Genomic DNA, 14,856 nt, shown 5'->3' on the forward strand with positions numbered 1-14,856 from the left:
AAATATGAGGACATTTTTGGAGTCCTCATTTTTCCGAGCTCACTACAGTGTTCTAGACGACCATAGAATGCCCCTAAACCAAAAATCTGAAAAGTCTTTAAATGTCACAATCTCATGATTTGAAGTGTGTGTGTGTGTTTATGCGTTTTGCTCACCTGTTAAAAAAGGCCACCTAGTGGTCAGTTTTGGAACATTAACACACTTTAAACACACTTTAGTCACGTGACACACTTTAGTCACGTGACACACATTAGTTACGTGACATATCCTGATTTTGTTTGAGCACACTTTCCAACTATTCAAGATAGATTTACTTGAATACACATACTGCGGCAGCGCACAATTGGCCTAGCGTTGTCCAGGGTAGGGGAGGGAATGGCCGGCAGGGATGTAGCTCAGTTGATAGAGCATGGCGTTTGCAACGCCAGGGTTGAGGGTTCGTTTCCACGGGGGACCAGTATGAAAAAAAAAATATATATGTATTCACTAACTGTAAGTCGCTCTGGATAAGAGCGTCTGCTAAATGACTAAAATGTAAATGTACATGTCATCATAGTCAACTATAACTATATAACTATAAAATCCCCCTAAATCCCTCAAATAAAAACGTAATTTAGCATCAATTAGCCAGATAAGCTAATGTTAGCAAATTAGCTGAAAGGAATGAAAAGGACTTTTGCCACATGGAAAATTCAGAACTGGAAGAAGTGCAAGAGAAATGAAGGTAATACATTTATTTTTCTTCATTTACAACTAAAGAGATAGTTATTATCTAAGCTGTTGTTACATTTAAGTGTTCTTGACCACAAATGTTACTTAGCACTATCATGTTTTTCCATTTAAAGCCAAAGTGATGATATTGGTTGTTCAGTTCAGATAATGTTATTTGTAGAGTTTACAGTACTATACTTTTATAACAGTATTTATCTTTGAAGGTGTTAAGATTGCTTACTGTGCTTACTGTGAAAAGATTGCTATTGTGATTGCAGTTACATAAGGTTTGCACTGATCGGTTAGCCTAATAAGCTAACCAGATTCTGCATTAGTAAGAACATGAGCACGATATGACTAAAGGCAGACTAATACCATTTGATATATCCTTATTCGATTCAAATCAGGTATTAGTCTTTTCTGTATTTGTCTCGCTGACTTTTTGTCATCTTCCAATGTAGATGTTTTCTAGTTGAGGAGCACATGGGCAATTGAAGAGCATGTCAAAACGAAGAGCCAGACTTAGTCCTGAGGCTGAGGCTATTCATTTTATTATTTCTGGAAGTGACAAGCCTTGTTATAAAGTCAAATGGATCACTGACTCTAAAGGTATGTTAAACACACACGCTACACTTATTGGGTCATACGATATTGGGATGTCATTTGAAACACATTCAAGTCTTACACAAGTGAAAAAATCCCTGCGTACCGCTGCATTAGACACATACGGCTTTAACATCCAATTTCAGAAGTAATGTTGTGATTATTTTGCAAGCAGTTGGGGGATGGGGAAAAAGATTCAAGATTTATGAACTACACCTCCCAACTTCTATTAGAATGTGTAATATTGGTGGTAATTTCCTTGGCCAGTCGGCAGACCGTTCGTGCTATGTGTGAAAGCCGGTAATGTGATTTACATTCAAAAAATGTTTTTAACATTTGATCATAACAACCCCATCGATAAATGGAATGTAGAAGCATTTGGGTGCTAAAAATGTACAATACATGTGAATGATGCGTATCAGCGCGTAGAACAAATATGGCACCATTCAAGTTAACAGAACAGCGAAAATGCACCGCCGAGTAGGCCTACCGACAGAGAATCATGTTCACAACGTGAGTGGGTGTGTGCGTAATCCCTGCCTGTTGTGATTTGGGATTTTATTTGTGTACGCTGATGTCCTTAAATACAAAGTCTGCAATAAAGCGGTCTAAAGCGAGGAGTCAAAGGCAGACTCAGCGGTGCAAGTCACTGCAGGTCTAGTGGTGATAACTGCTGGAACCTGACCGGGGATCACATCTCTTTTGCCCCGCTTTAACGCCATTGTTTCAGCGTTTCCGTTTTTAGCTGTAGATCTGTCATTAAATCCAACATAAAATACATGTCCTCGTGATTTCATAGTTTTCAGACCAAATTTATTTTGAATGTTGTCACCTTTTTGGGTCCTTACCAGTTTGCACCCCTGCAATGGATCTTTCCCCTAAATATTAAATCATACACATTGATAAGCAGGCTAAATGGGTCTGATCAACAGAAATTCATTAACCTAATTTGAACTGTATTACTTGATACTAAGTTCTTAACTTTGTTATATCAGGACGTGGTGTATTTGCCTCAGCACCAATTGAAAAGGGATCCTTTGTCCTCAAGTACCATGGGGAGTTTATATCGCAATATGAACGGCACAAGAGGCAGGGGAAGTATACGGAAAAGCAAAATGCTTTCTTGTTTGATTTTGAATGGAACAATGGCTCATGGTGGTAAGTAAAACCCTATAAGACATCAGTTAATCTCTATATGTTTATATGTTTTGTGGAGAAAACGTAAATCTGTTTCCCTCTTCAATTTTAGCATAGATGCATCCTGCGAAGATGGTTCACTGGGGAGGTGTCACAAACGTCGAAGGATGAGGACCAAGGCGCAGCGTGATGAGCGAACATACTTTATTATCAATATTGATAACAAGAACAAAACAACAAACGATAACGACACGTGAAGTCCTTGGCTACAAAATACAACCAACACGGAAAACGGAACAAGATCCCACAACTACTGTGGGAAAACAGCCTGTTTAAATGTGGTTCCCAATCAGAGACAACCAGCAACAGCTGACACTCGTTGCCTCTGATTGAGAACCACTCTGGCCAACATAGAAACAGAACAACTAGAATAATTAACATAGAACACAAAACACATAGAATCTACACACCCTGGCTCAACATATAGAGTCCCCAGAGCCAGGGTGTGACAGTACTCCCCTCAAAGGCGCGGACTGCGACCGCGCCTCAACATAAACCAAACAGGGGAGGGCTGGGTGGGCATTCCTCCTCGGAGGCGGTTCCGGCTCCGGGCTTGACCACCACCCTTCAATCATCCCCCCGTAGCGCCCCTGGTCCGGTCTGGCCCCGCTGGCTGGAGCTGGACTGGACATCGTAGGAGCGGATTGCTTAAGCTCCGGTGTGGAGCAGCTGACCGGTACCTGACCAGGCACCGGTGACCCAGGCACGGGTTGTGCCGGACTGAGGACGCGCACCCCTGGCTTGGTGCGTGGAGCAGGAACGGGCCGGACCGGGCTGACGATGCGCACCCCTGGCTTGGTGCATGGAGCAGCAACGGGCCGGACGGGCTGACGACTCGCACCCCTGGCTTGCGCGTGGAGCAGGAACGGGCCGCACCGGCTGACGATGCGCACCCCTGGCTTGGTGCGTGGAGCAGGAACAGGCCGTGCCGGGCTGGCGACTCGCACCCCTGGCTTGGTGCGAGTGGCAGGAACAGGCCGGGCCGGGCTGGCGACGCGCACCGTAGGCTTGGTGCGAGTGGCAGGAACAGGCCGGGCCGGGCTGGCGACGCGCACCGTAGGCTTGGTGCGAGTGGCAGGAACAGGCCGGGCCGGGCTGGCGACGCGCACCGTAGGCTTGGTGCGAGTGGCAGGAACAGGCCGGGCCGGGCTGGCGACGCGCACCGTAGGCTTGGTGCGAGTGGCAGGAACAGGCCGGGCCGGGCTGGCGACGCGCACCGTAGGCTTGGTGCGAGTGGCAGGAACAGGCCGGGCCGGGCTGGCGACGCGCACCGTAGGCTTGGTGCGAGTGGCAGGAACAGGCCGGGCCGGGCTGGCGACGCGCACCGTAGGCTTGGTGCGAGTGGCAGGAACAGGCCGGGCCGGGCTGGCGACGCGCACCGTAGGCTTGGTGCGAGTGGCAGGAACAGGCCGGGCCGGGCTGGCGACGCGCACCGTAGGCTTGGTGCGAGTGGCAGGAACAGGCCGGGCTGGCGACGCGCACCGTAGGCTTGGTGCGAGTGGCAGGAACAGGCCGGGCCGGGCTGGCGACGCACACCGTAGGCTTGGTGCGAGTGGCAGGAACAGGCCGGGCCGGGCTGGCGACGCGCACCGTAGGCTTGGTGCGAGGGGCAGGAACAGGCCGGGCCGGGCTGGCGACGCGCACCATTAGCTTGGTGCGGGGAGCAGGAACAGGCCGGGCCGGGCTGGCGACGCGCACCATTAGCTTGGTGCGGGGAGCAGGAACAGGCCGGGCCGGGCTGGCGACGCGCACCATTAGCTTTGTGCGGGGAGCAGGAACAGGCCGGACCGGGCTGGCGACGCGCACCGTAGGCTTGGTGCGAGGGGCAGGAACAGGCCGGGCCGGGCTGGCGACGCGCACCGTAGGCTTGGTGCGAGGGGAAGGAACAGGCCGGGCCGGGCTGGCGACGCGCACCATTAGCTTGGTGCAGGGAGCAGGAACAGGCCGGGCCGGGCTGGCGACGCGCACCGTAGGCTTGGTGCGAGGAGCAGGAACAGGCCGGGCCGGGCTGGCGACGCGCACCGTAGGCTTGGTGCGAGGGACAGGAACAGGCCGGGCCGGGCTGGCGACGCGCACCATCAACTTAGTGCGGGGAACAGGAACGGGCCGGACTGGACTGGTGACACACAACACTTGCTTGGTGTGAGGAGCGGGACTGGGTTTCTTCATAACCTTCCGCTCCCTCAGCTGCCTACACAGTTCCTCTCGCCGTGCCTCTACTTTCTCCTTCTCCCTTATCGCCTCCAGTATCTCCTCCCTCTGAACCACTAACTCCTGCTCCCTCTGGACCAATAGCCCCCTTAACCTGGTGGCCTCCTCACCTAACCTCCCAATACGCCCTGTAGCTGCCTCCTGCTGCCCCGTCGCCCATGCCGTGTGCCCCCCCCCTAAAAATATTTTGGGGTTGCCTCTCGTCCGTCCGCCGACAACACTGTTGACGCCGTTGCTCCTCTCTCACCAGGGCCTTAACTTTAGCCCATGGCCCTTCTCCCGAGAGCACGTCCTCCCAGGACCACCATTGGCCCACCTGGGCAATCGCCAACCTCTCCAGCTCCTTACCCGGCGCTTGCTCCTGGACACGCTGCTTGGTCCTGGTTTGGTGGGATCTTCTGTCACGATCGTTAGAGTGAGTGGACCAAGGCGCAGCGTGATGAGCGAACATACTTTATTATCAATAGTGATAACAAGAACAAAACAACAAACGATAACGACACGTGAAGTCCTTGGCTACAAAATACAACCAACACGGAACACGGAACAAGATCCCACAACTACTGTGGGAAAACAGCCTGTTTAAATGTGGTAAATGATGCCCACAGGTCCCCAAATTGCAAAATGAAAAAGATGATAGTCCAATGTAAACCTCATCTTTGCTTGTTTGTTATTGAAAACATCCAAGCAGAGAGTGAAATAACCTATGATTATGGATAATCTCACTGGCCATGGCATGCTCTGGTAAGTAAATCTGCTTTGATATATTATAATGTATAGGATCTGTCAAAGAATTATAAAATATGTAAATACATGTCCCTTCTTGCATGTATGTTGTCACCGCTTTATATATATACAGTTGAAGTCGGAAGTTTACATACACCTTAGTTCTTATCAATTTGCTTGATTTAATTTATATGGCAGTAGATCCATTTACAGTGAGGGAAAAAAGTATTTGTATCCCCTGCTGATTTTGAACGTTTTCCCACTGACAAAGACATGATCAGTCTATAATTTTAATGATAGGTTTATTTGAACAGTGACAGACAGAATAACAACAACAAAATCCAGAAAAACCCATGTCAGAAATGTTATAAATTGATTTGCATTTTAATGAGGGAAATAAGTACTTGACCCCTCTGCAAGACATGACTTAGTACTTGGTGGCAAAACCCTTGTTGGAAATTACAGAGGTCAGACGTTTCTTGCAGTTGGCCACCAGGTTTGCACACATCTCAGGAGGGATTTTGTCCCACTCCTCTTTGCAGATCTTCTCCAACTCATTAAGGTTTTGAGGCTGACGTTTGGCAACTCTAACCTTCAGCTCCCTCCAGGACCTTAATGTGATTCTTCTTGAGCCACTCCTTTGTTGCCTTGGCCGTGTGTTTTGGGTCATTGTCATGCTAGAATACTCACCCACGACCCATTTTCAATGCACTGGCTGAGGGAAGGAGGTTCTCACCCAAGATTTGACGGTACATGGCCCCGTCCATCGTCCCTTTGATGCAGTGAAGTTGTCTTGTACCCTTAGCAAATCACCCCCAAAGCATAATATTTCCACCTCCATGTTTGACGGTGGGGATGGTGTTCTTGGGGTCATAGGCAGCATTCCTCCTCCTCCAAACACGGCGAGTTGAGTTGATGCCAAAGAGCTCGATTTTGGTCTCATCTGATCAAAACACTTTCACCCAGTTCTCCTCTGAATCATTCAGATGTTCATTGGCAAACTTCAGACGGGCCTGTATATGTGCTTTCTTGAGCAGGGGGACCTTGCGGGCGCTGCAGGATTTTAGTCCTTCACGGCGTAGTGAGTTACCAATTGTTTTCTTGGTGACTATGGTCCCAGCTGCCTTGAGATCATTGACAAGATCCTCCCGTGTAGTTCTGGGCTGATTCCTCACCGTTCTCATGATCATTGCAACTCCACGAGGTGAGATCTTGCATGGAGCCCCAGACAGAGGGAGATTGACAGTTATTTTGTGTTTCTTCCATTTGCGAATAATCGCACCAACTGTTGTCACCTTCTCCCAAGCTGCTTGGCGATGGTCTTGTAGCCCATTCCAGCCTTGTATAGGTCTACAATCTTGTCCCTGACATCCTTGGAGAGCTCTTTGGTCTTGGCCATGGTGGAGTGTGATTGATTGATTGCTTCTGTGGACAGGTGTCTTTTATACAGGTAACAAGCTGAGATTAGGAGCACTCCCTTTAAGAGTGTGCTCCAAATCGCAGCTCGTTACCTGTATAAAAGACACCTGGGAGCCAGAAATCTTTCTGATTGAGAGGGGGTCAAATACTTATTTCCCTCATTAAAATGCAAATCAATTTATAACATTTTTGACATGCGTTTTTCTGGATTTTTTTGTTGTTATTCTGTCTCTCACTGTTCAAATAAACCTACCATTAAAATTATAGACTGATCATTTATTTGTCAGTGGGCAAACATACAAAATCAGCAGGGGATCAAATACTTTTTTCCCTCACTGTACATTACTTTTCAGGTTGTGAGCTTTCTTTGACAACAAAAGGATAACTCAAAGTAAGGAACCTTGACTCTAGATGTGTTCAGTCGTCATCTCCTCATTTTGTACTTAGTCTGTTCAAGACGTAAATGTGTTTCAGATGACGTCCCGATATGGTATGACCCAACCAGAGTAGAGTGTGTGTGTTACACGGTCCTTATATTGTTGGTTAGCAGATATTGTACCGTTTTAACCATTTCTATAGAGTCTTGCATAAAAAGCCCAGATCCACATATGAATTATCTTTCCTAACATCTGTGGTCAATGCAGCCCTTGACCTCAGCAATGAGTCTCACCCCAAAGGCGATTATGATAGACAGGTGGTAGGAATATATTGTGACTGAACTGAGTATGATCATTAGTTTACTAAATAGATATGATCTATATTATAAAACACAATATTTCTGACATGTTATTATTGTATTTCGTTTCAGACACCAAGTGACAAGATCCCAGCTCAACCTTCAGCAGACCCAGAAGTGAGACAGAGATCTACTTCATCCTTCCAACAGGTTATTACACATTTATTGTAGATATTTTCTATTTAAATTAAATTGTTGTCTCAATTCATTCCAATATATAAATTAAATGGCTTTTTACTGTATTACAACCAACCTTTTGTGTAAAATGTTCACAATATCAACATTCCCATAACTTGTTTCGATATCATAGCGTAAAAAAAATTAGCCCGACCATTTGACAGAACTAACCGCCCCTCAAAACATAAAATGAATCTTTATTCTCTCTAATGCCTATGTTTTTGTATTTTTTGGCCAATGTTTTTGCCCATTTAACATACTTCTTATCAATTTGCATGATTTAATGTATATGGCAGTAGATCCATTTACATTACTTTTAAGGTTGTGAGCTTTCTTTGCAAACAAAAGGATAACTCAAAGTCAGGAACCTTGACTCTAGATGTGTTCAGTCATCATGTCCTCATTTTGTACTTAGTCTGTTCAAGACGTAAATGTGTTTCAGATTATGTCCCGATATGGTATGACCCAACCAGAGTAGAGTGCGTGTGTTACACGGTCCTCATATTGTTGGTTAGCAGACATTGTACCATTTTAACCATTTCTATAGAGTCTTGCATAAAAAGCCCAGATACACATATTAATTGTCTTTCCTAACATCTGTGGTCAATGCAGCCCTTGACCTCAGCAATGAGTCTCACCCCAAAGGCGATTATTATAGACAGGTGTTAGGAATATATTGTGACTGAACTGAGTATGATCATTAGTTTACTAAATAGATATGATCTATATTATAAAACACAATATTTCTGACATGTTATTGTTGTATTTCATTGCAGACACCAAGTGACAAGATCCCAGCTCAACCTTCAGCAGACCCAGAAGTGAGACAGAGATCCACATCATCCTTCCAACAGGTTATTACACATTTATTGTAGATCTTATCTATTTAAATTAAATTGTTGTCTCAGTTCATTCCAATATATACATTAAATGGCTTTTTACTGTATTACAACCAACCTTTTGTGTAAAATGTTCACAATATCAACATTCCCATAACTTGTTTCGATATCATAGCGTAAACAAAATTAGCCCAACCATTTGACAGAACTAACCGCCCCTCAAAACATAAAATGAATCTTTATTCTCTCTAATGCCTATGTTTTTGTATTTTTGGGGCAATGTTTTTGCCCATTTAACACATTTCTTATCAATTTGCGTGATTTAATTTATATGGCAGTTGATCCATTTATATTACTTTTAAGGTTGTGAGCTTTCTTTGACAACAAAAGGATAACTGTTATGGATACAGGTATCCTGTGTCTTTTTGTGTTTTTTCACTCCTTCTGCCCTAATCACAGGTGTCCTGTATGTTCCTGATTGGTGGTCGTTGGGGTGTCTGCTGATTGCTCAGGTGGACCAATCAGTGGACATTCCTCTGCATTGCACCACCTGTTTCTGGTTTTTCAATCACACATCCCATTGTTTCAAAGCCGGTCAGTTGTGTACGTCTCCTGAGTGGCGCAGTGGTCTAAGGCACTGCATCGCAGTGCTAACTGTGCCACTAGAGATCCTGGTTCGAATCCAGGCTCTGTCGCAGCCGGCCGCGACCGGGAGACTCATGGGCGGCGCACAATTGGCCCAGCGTCGTCCAGGGTAGGGGAGGGAATGGCCGGCAGGGATGTAGCTCAGATGATAGAGCATGGTGTTTGCAACGCCAGGGTTGTGGGTTCGATTCCCACGGGGGGCCAGTATAAAAAAATAATAATGTATTCACTAACTGTAAGTCGCTCTGGATAAGAGCGTCTGCTAAATGACTAAAATGTAAATGTTTGTTGTTAGAGACTATTCCCGTATGTGAGTATGGATACTGTGGTGTCCTGTGTTCTGTGTACTCACTCATTTGCTGGTTACTCTGTTTGGTAACTTTGTTAGACTCTTTTCTGTATGTGAGTATGGATACTGTGGTGTTTTGTGTACTCACTCATTTGCTGGTTACTCTGTTTGGTAACTTTGTGTGTTTCTGGGAAAAGGGGAATTTAAGCAAGTTGCCCTTGGGCGTACATTACCCGTAGGAAGAAAACTGTCTAAAAACACTAGTTAGACCTGAGCGGACCACCCACTGTAATTTTTGTATGATTAGCAGTAGCTTAGCGGTTCTTGAGGCAGGCAAGATCAGTTTAGGGGTGTTTTACACTATTGTTTCATTTCTTGGGTCCTGCTCAGCCCTTTTTCCCAAACCTTTACCGTGTGTTCAAAAATAAACCTTTTATGTTTGACGGTAGTTTATGGTTGTCGTGTAGTTTTTGTTCTCACTGTTCCATGTCACGATTCTAATTTGCATGAATTATGTTACGGGTCTCTTGTCCATCCACCCTAGACGTTTAAAGCCACGGGGTTCGTAACAATAACTCAAAGTCAGGAACCTTGACTCTAGATGTGTTCAGTCGTCATGTCCTCATTTTGTACTTAGTCTGTTCAAGACGTAAATGTGTTTCAGATGACGTCCCGATATGGTATGACCCAACCAGAGTAGAGTGTGTGTGTTACACGGTCCTCATAATGTTGGTTAGCAGATATTGTACTGTTTTAACCATTTCTATAGAGTCTTGCATAAAAAGCCCAGATCCACATATTAATTATCTTTCCTAACATCTGTGGTCAATGCAGCCCTTGACCTCAGCAATGAGTCTCACCCCAAAGTCTTGCTTAAAAACCCCAGATCCACATATTCATTTTTTTCATCTATAAAACAGTATTGTCAATTTCTTAACCCAAATTATTTTCACATACAGTATAATGTATAATATCCTAATTTACTGTTACGGTACTGTGTTATTACAAACAAATATTTATTCTTCATAATTTCATTCAAGGCAAGCAAGTCCAGTGGAATTGTACCCTTCCAGTGTCCTACTGCAAAGCAGGTAAGAAAGCTGCATTCTTGTCATTAGATAAAATAGTTAATGTTCTTTGTTAACACATTGTGGTATTTTTGATGTGAGGAAACATTGTAGAAATTTGTACAGCTTAGAAAAAGCCGCCATCTGCAAAATCTGTGTCACGGATTCTGCCGAGGCTGCTCCTCCTCCTTGCTCGGGCAGGCTTCGGCATTCGTCGTCCCCGGAGTACTAGCTGCTGCTGATCGATGTTTCGGTGTATGTCTTGTTCAGTCTTGAGTGGTTACACCTGTTCGCTATTATGTTTGATTGTAGTCCCTATATTCACCCCTGTCTCTCGTTTGGTAATTGTGTGTTATTGTTTTGTTTCTCGTAAGGTCGGCATTGCTGTGTCGTATGCGTGTATTTGTTTCCTCCCTGTTAGGAGGTTTTGTATGTTCTTTTACTGGTTAGTAAAGTACGTCTGCCAGTAGCTCTGTGTCCTGCGCTTGACTTCGCTCACCGCATACACGTCGCCTTTTGACAATCTGAGGCGCCGTCATGATCGTTGTGAGGATCGTTATGAGAAGGCTAAAAAAGAGATAGCTGAGAGACAGAGGTCTTTCAATCAGTTTACTAGAATACAATTTTCTGTGAGTATGTAGGTGTTATGCACAATGTGATGGTACTGTAGGGAGTATGATACCCTAGGTATTAATACATGTATAAAGTTATTGACAGAATTAGATGCTTTTTTTTCTCCATTTTCCTTCAGACCTTGATGAATCTTCGGATGCTGCAGACTATCTTCCAGACTCATGTGGCAATTCCTCGGATGCTTCTATTATAAGTACTACAAGTTCTTGTAGTAAGGAATATAAAACCACAAAAGAATCTCCACCACAAATTGTCAGAGAACACACCATTAGGGAATGTTACAGCACACAGTGGGGATAGTACCACCAGTTCAGAGAAGCTAAGAACATTAAGTTATTCAAAGATGCGCAGCAATCCTTGTACTTCAGTAATAAGCTGCAGTGCCAATTCATCAGAGAACACATCACACCAGAAAAGCTCCATAAATGTCACACCTTTGTCAATAACGGCAAAAGGAAGCAAGTACAACAAGAAGCAATTTTGTCTTTATTGTAAAAATGCCATTTATAAATTGGCAAGACACCTCGAATCCATCCACAGTGAAAAGCCTGATGTTGCAATGGCTTTCAGTTTTAATAAAGGATCCCGCAAAAGAAGAGTTGTTACGCTCTCTTAAGAAGAGATGAAACTTTGACCATAATACTGAAGTGGCAAGCTGTGGCACTGGAGAGATGGTTGCCTGTAAAAGACCTAGTACTGCAAAACCATCTGATGACTACCGTCACTGCAAATTTGGCGAAGGACTGTATGCAAGAAATTCCCTATGGAGACATGTGAGAAACTGCCCGAAGAAATCTGTTGAGGGAGAGCCTCAAGTTGGGCGAAAACAGATTCAACTGCACTTACCAAGACCTGACTCAGTTAAGGAAAATGTTTGGAAGATTGCTTGTGAAATTAACCAGGATGACGTTTCCTCGGTTGTAAGGAGTGAAACTGAACTCCTTTGTATCGGCGAGTCACTGTTGAATTCCAGGAAACCATATGAGAGAAGGAATGACTACATACGCCAAAAAATGAGAGAGATGGCAAGACTATTGATAACGGCAAGGGCTATAACACCTTTGAAGAGCACCGAAGACCTTGTTATGCCCTGTAACTTTCCCCATGTGATACAGGCAGTAAGATCTGTTGCTGGTTATGATGTCGAAAGCAACTCGTATAAAATCCCATCATTGGCTTTGAAATTGGGACACAGTTTAGCCAAAGTTGCAGGCATTGTGCAATGCAATGCCATCATTGCAAATCGCCCTGCTGTTGCAGAGTCTGCAAAGCAATTTGCCACTTTACATCAGAAAAAGTGGACAGAGTCCATTTCAGCTGCCGCATTGTGTACACTTCAACAAGCCAAATGGAATAAACCACAGGTTTGACCCTTTACAGAGGATGTGTCGGTGCTGCACACGTTTCTTGCTACTGAGCGTGCTAAGTGTATGAAGGACCTTGAGGAAGAACCCAACAGCAAAAGCTTTGGAAATCTTGCTAAATTGACTTTGACGCAGGTAGTACTATTTAACAGAAGGGGGGAAGTTTCAAAAATGGAGCTTCAGTCTTTCACATCCAGGGATCTTACGGAGCTGAATCCAGACATTGTGAGGGGCCTTACTGACTTCGAGAGGAAGCTTGCAGAACACTTTGAGAGAGTTGAGATTCGAGGTAAAAGGTCAAGAAAGGTTCCAGTGCTTCTAACCCCTGACATGATCACTGCTATGGACCTCCTCATGATAAGCAGAAAAGAGTGTCAAGTCCACAAAGAAAATGTGTACATGTTCGCACGGCCAGGTGTCCTTTCCTATTACAGAGGCTCCGACTGCTTTCGCAAGAATGCAAACAATGTGGTGCAAAGAACCCAGAGGCACTCACCTCAACAAGATTGCGGAAACAAGTCGCCACTTTGTCCACACTACTAAACCTCAAAGAAAATGAAATGGATCAACTTGCCACCTTTCTAGGACATGACATCCGTGTCCATAAATAATTATATCGGCTTCCAGAGTACCCTGCAGCTCGCAAAAGTCAGCAAACTGTTGATAGCAATCGAAAAATGAAGACTGCCTTACCTGCAGGGGAAAGGGCTGGATGACATTGAGGTCAATCCTGAAGGTAAAATTTTGTTTGAAATATAGTTTTTAGCCACTTCAAATATAACTATAAGTGTTGTTAGTCCTTAATTTAAATAATTGGCCGTAAATGTTTTTTACCCAACCAGATGAAGTAGAAATTAGTGAGGATTCCAGCGAAGAAACCATTGCTGACCTACATCAATGCAAAGGTATCCTGACTTGTATATATGTGGTAATATCTTTAAGTTATGTCACATAAATACAAATTTCTGTGGGGATTATCTAAATGATCCTCTATCTGTTTTTAAACAATCACATTGGTGGTGATAAGTAATTCCACATTTATGGATTTGCAATCAGTTTATGTTTATCTCAAATATCAGTTAATATCTAATGTAGAATTGCATATTGCCTGACATTGAGGTTATTTACAGTGAAATATACAAGCAAGCAAACGTATTGTCATAAAGCTCATAGAACATAATCACATTCATTATTACTTTGCAAAGGCTCAACAACAGAGACTTCTAGGGACCAGACACTTCTGAGGCAAACACCAGAGTCAACCACCCTGGACAACATGGAGGGCACTCCTGAGTCAACCACCTTGGATAACATACACATGAGCAACACGCAACCAAGACATGGTAAAATAGTCACATCCCAAGCTTCCTCAAAGTGCTCCAAAGGAAAGCAAGGTTAGTAAGTATTTTGTATTCACATGTATTGATAACATAATATAACTACTAACTAGAATCCTTTGTATCATATCCTCCATTTGTCACTTTAGCAGAGCTCATTGTTAATCAGTTGTATTTTGTTTCCATTTATGAAAGCTGTGAAGGTGAGAAGCAAGTGGACAGGTGATGAAGTGAAAGCTGTTGAGTGGCATTTGCTTAATTTCATAACAAGCTGCAGAATACCAGGTAAAAAGGACTGTGACTCCTGCCTCCAAACAGAGCCAGTAGCTCTGAAAGACAGAGACTGGGTTGCTATCAAATACTACATCCACAACAGAAACGTAGCATTAAAAAGGAAGATGAATAGATAGAACTAGAGCATGCCAACTGTAGCTCAGGTACCATTCAATTCCAATTTCAATCAGCTTCTCCTCAGATAGTGTTAATATCTGTGGGTTTCATGTTCATATTATTTTATTTTCCTTAAATGATTTATATTGTTGGTTCTTGTACAAACATGCCACATAGGCTCGACTGTAGATCCCACATGTTCGTATGTTTATGTATAATTGAGGGCTATTAATGAGCATATGTTTGCCACTTATGGTCAAATTTTTTTGAATATCAGTTGATGATATACAGTGGGGGAAAAAAGTATTTAGTCAGCCACCAATTGTGCAAGTTCTCCCACTTAAAAAGATGAGAGAGGCCTGTAATTTTCATCATAGGTACACGTCAACTATGACAGACAAATTAAGATTTTTTTCCCAGAAAATCACATTGTAGGATTTTTAATGAATTTATTTGCAAATTATGGTGGAAAATAAGTATTTGGTCACCTACAAACAAGCAAGATTTCTGGC

General features: G+C 44.0%; 2 long non-coding RNA genes across 3 annotated transcripts; both read left to right on the forward strand.

Moving 5' to 3' along the window:
* Window positions 1–7,721: 7,721 nt before the first annotated feature.
* Window positions 7,722–11,478, forward strand: LOC121585527. 2 transcript variants are annotated; one of them, XR_006003857.1, is made up of 3 exons: window positions 7,722–7,753; window positions 10,594–10,644; window positions 11,372–11,478. It is a non-coding gene; the product is annotated as an uncharacterized LOC121585527 (long non-coding RNA). The 2 variants fall into 2 exon arrangements; XR_006003858.1 differs by lacking the exon at window positions 7,722–7,753 and adding an exon at window positions 8,623–8,634.
* A 721-nt stretch (window positions 11,479–12,199) lies between these two features.
* Window positions 12,200–14,636, forward strand: LOC121585530. The gene is made up of 4 exons (XR_006003859.2): window positions 12,200–13,353; window positions 13,460–13,522; window positions 13,823–14,011; window positions 14,150–14,636. It is a non-coding gene; the product is annotated as an uncharacterized LOC121585530 (long non-coding RNA).
* The last annotated feature ends 220 nt before the right edge of the window (window positions 14,637–14,856 follow it).

The sequence above is a fragment of the Coregonus clupeaformis genome, chromosome 17 (genome assembly GCF_020615455.1).
Source record: "Coregonus clupeaformis isolate EN_2021a chromosome 17, ASM2061545v1, whole genome shotgun sequence".
NCBI lineage: Eukaryota > Metazoa > Chordata > Actinopteri > Salmoniformes > Salmonidae > Coregonus > Coregonus clupeaformis.